General features: G+C 36.0%; 1 long non-coding RNA gene across 1 annotated transcript; it reads left to right on the top strand.

Annotated features, from left to right (window-relative positions):
- Window positions 1-871: 871 nt before the first annotated feature.
- Window positions 872-4,386, top strand: LOC125795234 (uncharacterized). Its single transcript, XR_007434248.1, has 4 exons — window positions 872-939; window positions 2,313-2,377; window positions 2,468-3,540; window positions 3,648-4,386. It is a non-coding gene; the product is annotated as an uncharacterized LOC125795234 (long non-coding RNA).
- Window positions 4,387-4,865: the final 479 nt, after the last annotated feature.

The following is a 4,865-nucleotide window of genomic DNA, read 5'->3' as shown; positions in this document are numbered from 1 at the left end:
TTAGCTCCTCTGTCCCTTCCACACCCAGCTCTAACGGAGGTTCTCAGGTCAACAACTACACTACCCAGAATGCACCACCCGCTGACATCACGCACACACCTGATCACGTGACACCTCACCTGCTTCCTCCAGGAAGTCCCGAATATTGATTACTGGCACTATAAAGGTGCACGCCAAACAGACTACCACGCCGCGTATTGTAGGTTATCCTCGTACAAAGCGTTACTTATCTCTTGTCTCAGTTTACTTTGTGTATGACCTTGCTTTTGTTTTTCTCGACGCCGATTCTTGCCTTTGCCTCTGATACTGGATTGTTTGTGTATTACCTGGACTGTGTTTTCACTACTGCCTCTTGGATTACCTCTGATATTGGATCTCTCGTGTATGAACTCTGGACTGTTTCATGGTTATGGTATGGTTTTGTCTTCATTGCTCCTGTTTATGGTGATTACCTGTTTTTCTGTACCGACTACGTTTTACATCTGTTTATTTTATAATAAACACTGTTTTATCAGTATCTGTACGTGTCTGCATTCTGTACAAACCATAACAGTAGCCCTGTACGTTTTTGGAACAACTATTTTTTTTTTAAATATGATGACTCCAAGTGTGCAGATCTTCCTAATCAGAAATATTGTCCATCACAAGAACCAACTATTGAACAAACAGATAACAGAAAAGATTCAAAAAGCAATGGGACATTTCTATGTCACTTTAAATGCATTTGACCAAGCAGTCATATGTAAGGAAGATTAATCAGTGAGTAAGAGTTCAAGTGATGGTATGTGCTTGCTTTAAGTGTTCAAATGAAAGCTTTCCTCAAACTTTAATCCAGTGGTTTAATCAATTTATCATCTGTTTTTGATTTTTAGGTGCAACACAAAAAAACAAAAAAGGATCCAGTCAAAATTCCAGTGACTGCTGCACACACGTTCACTGGTAAGAGGATTTTTGGTATGATTAATTACTTAATTACTATTTTTTTTTTAACAAAGAAGGGTTGTTAACACTACATCTAACTCCCAACCTGGTGAATTTTGGTGTAGAAGGGGGGGAAAAGTGGAAAATCATAAAGTGACTGAAAATGATGATCTCTAAACCTTTTTGCTATTCAGCACCCTCATCCAAACCGCTGTATGTCTATAATTTAGGTACCAATTCTCGGGCACCTCAGGATATGCTGCCAATATGGGTTTAGCCACTACATCCACATCACCAGAAAATGGCATTTTTCTGTTATTTTTATCATTTGGTTTTAAAGAAATTCAACATGTGTATTTGCATAACTTGAATTTGTGTAACCTTCTTTAGCTGACACATGTCCTGGACCCCATTAAAGATCCACATGTACATATTGCCAGTGTAGGACATAGTGTAGCAACATCTTTCTTTTAATTCTGCCTTCCTCAAATTATTGCAGTGTGCTATATGCTGCATGTTTTGGGTCAGTAGTGTCAGTTACATTAAGTGAAAATTGTATGGAAGAATATGTATATACATTTTACAGATATTGAAACCAAAGGAATGAAATGAATTTTCTTGACCCTGTTGAGCAGTCTGCATTTGGACAATACATTGCCACATTCAGGTTCTCTCAAGTGTTCTGCATCTGTTCTGAGATTACAGTAGTTCAGTTTTAAACTGTAATCTATTTTTTTTTCCTCCTTTTTTTATGTTCCATATAAATTTTCTGTTTATTCTGTGTTCTGCATTGCTGATCAAGCAATTGTTTTTGAAGACACAGTGACAGCAGGAGTATTAAGAACTAAGAGCTTAATAATATTAAGAACTGTTACTAAAAAAAAAAAATTCTCCTATTCATCATTGAAAATGTTGCCTGTCTAGACTAAAATATTAATATGTGCAGAGCAAAATATTGTATTTTTTTTTTTTTTTTTATTGTTTGTAGAAAAATAGCAAAAATGATTGATGCCAAAACTTGGACTGAGAGAACTGCAGATTCATTTGAGGTAAAATGAGGATTGCACTATGATGGTTACATTAAAAACTGACGAACTGTGATGGTTACATTGCATAATTCTAATAGGAAATCCCAAGACAAAAAGGAGGCAACAACTGCGGTATATATGTGCTGATGGTAGGTAGAAAGGATTTTTACTAATGTCAGCTTTTAAGTTGCTCATTATCTCTGTAGCCTTTCATTTGAAACTATTTCTTTTCACTTCCGATAGTATAAACTTTACATTGCTCTGGGTCAGAAGTTTGATTTTACAGTTTAATTATCGTAACTTTCTTTCAAAGTACATTCTGTCTATTGAGTTGGACAAAAAAAGGTTATTTGTTTATTTCAGGAAGACATGCCTTTCATCAGACGATGGTGGTGTACTCTGCTGATGACTAACTTCGCTGTGCAAATGTAGGTGTATATATTTTAATGGTTCTTTTGTGTGCGCGTGTGTTTTTTGTTTGTTTTTTATATTTTTACTTTTTGATTTGATGCATTAAGGCCAAGATGCAAGTTATCTGAAGGAGAGGATGGAAGTGATGAGCCTCCTTATAAGAAACAGCACCTCCAGGAACAATCAGATTGCACACGTATACACTGATTTTTTTTTTTTTTTTGTATTATTTTGAACAGTGTGATAGATTACAACCAATCCATTTTCTCAGATAAGGTGATGTACAAATTTGCTTCCTACTCATGCAGACAATGTTTTGTTAGGTACACCTAACTAACTGATTAACAACAGACTGCATGGGTGTTGCTATTGAGTAAATGCTAAACCAGATACCCACAGAAAAAGATTTGAGTATAAGGTGTTCTGCTCTAATTATGTTCTACGGTGTAAAGAAATAATTCATATGGAACCAAGGAATAGGATAATGTGAGTAATATAATGTATTTAATAGGTGATTAAATATATACTATTGTGTGTACATGTCACTGGTTAAATATGCGCTACACCGCGCTGAACTTAGTTCAGAATCAGCTTCTTATCACTGGTAACGCCGCGGCTTTCCTCTCACTCATTCCCGCAGTGGAGTAAAATAATGTATTCAATGCTTTGATTAGATCAGAGCTTATGTGGCATAGTCAGTGCTGATTGCTTTTTATTTGCCTGACAGCTGCAGTCCTGACTAGATATCTTCATGTTGTGATTGAGAGGTGTTTTACTGTTCACAAAAATGTTATCACACAAATGTATATACAGGTGGAAGAGAACCTGAGGACTCACAGGAGAATGCAACAATCCTGCAGGTTTCTATTAAATATTTTAAATATTTCATATTTTTAGAGGATGGACAACTTGCAGGATAATGGTCATTAATGTGTTGTTGAACAACTCAAACAGAGTGAAAGGAAGATGATTACATATGCAGAGAAACAGAAGGACAAAAAAGTGTAATTTATAGAACTCATTCTGTTGTCTGTGTGTCCGTCTCCCGGTCTCCCATAGATCCCAAATAAAAATTTTACAAAGGATCCTCCTGGAGGTGGTTCTGAGTCAGGGGGATGTATGTATGCCGTAGATTCAGGGCGATTGTTGGTCATCCAGGATTTAAACAGTTGGCGTGACGGTAAGTTTTGCCCATACTGTGCCTGGCACATAGATTTTAGAAATGAAATTTAAAAACAATATGAATATTTAAACGATTAGTTGCCATTTTTGCCGTGTCCTGCTTAGTGACAGGTGTTGTCAACTGGAACAAGTTTTCAGAAGAGGAATCCAGGGTGAATTACACCATCTCTGAGTGCTTCACCTGCAAGACCCTTTTCAAGTCATGTCCACCCGGCTACAAAGGAGGAGGCAAACGAGGAGTGTCGGAGGGGTTTTATTCCACTGTGGACTGGCCAGATTTTTGTTCCCAGGACTGTTTTTGTGTGTCAGGGGGACTGTCCCAGCCAAACTTCAGTTCACACGCAGATGCTGTCTTGATGTTTAGTTGATGTTTATTTAAGCAAAGCACAACATATGAAAGTATCAAAAAACTCTAATAAATAAACAAATTAATTACAGCTTGCGGTGGAAAAACTGTTTGCTCTTCTGACTGGGCACTAGCTAGGTCTACCTCATTCCCTTACAAGGACCCGATAACCCTGAAAACTTGGATGCAGTGACCGGTATGCAACACATGAGGGAGACATTTAGTGGGTTAGGAACATAAGTGACCTAGGTATAGAATTGCTATGGATAAAAATGGCTCCAACAGGGACAGTTGTAGCTTCTTTAACCAGTGTGCTGTGAGGTATTGTACGGTGTGCTGTGGAACATTATCAATACATTTATTTTCTTTTGTGTCAATGTGTTAAGGTTTTAGTGATCTACAGTATATATGTGAGCATATTTTGGCAATTAAATAAATATTTTTGCTGAGAAGTATGTTGGTGTAATATGCTTATTTGTTATTTTAGTATTTTGAGATTGTTGTAGAACCCAGCTTCACACCATTAGTTAATATTTCTACTTACTGAAACAGAAATAATACAAAAAGTGATTCATCCATATCAAGATATTAAATTATATTAAGCCATGTTTAATCATAGGTTTGTTTATGTTCACTACTCGCACTCCTGTGCATTGTCTGCATTCTTACCCCTGGACACTAAATACCAACATTTACATGATTATTCAGTATTGTCATATACCTGCACCTCTTGCACATTGTTTATTCATCACTGCAATTATTTTTTTTTAATTATTATTATTTCCTATTTGTAATCAACAGGGCTAAATGCAAATGTGTATAAAGATTTTAATTATATACTTTCATTTTTGTAATTAGTTATGTTTTTCTATGTTATCTTATTTCAGGTGTTCTATTACTTTTATAGATATAGTTAATTATAATTTGTACTTTATCTATGCCTCATTGTAATAATACTGTGCCACTTTACTATTGTA

This window comes from Astyanax mexicanus, unplaced genomic scaffold (genome assembly GCF_023375975.1).
Source record: "Astyanax mexicanus isolate ESR-SI-001 unplaced genomic scaffold, AstMex3_surface scaffold_45, whole genome shotgun sequence".
NCBI classification, from domain to species: domain Eukaryota; kingdom Metazoa; phylum Chordata; class Actinopteri; order Characiformes; family Acestrorhamphidae; genus Astyanax; species Astyanax mexicanus.
This window is presented reverse-complemented; position numbering and strand designations above follow the sequence as displayed.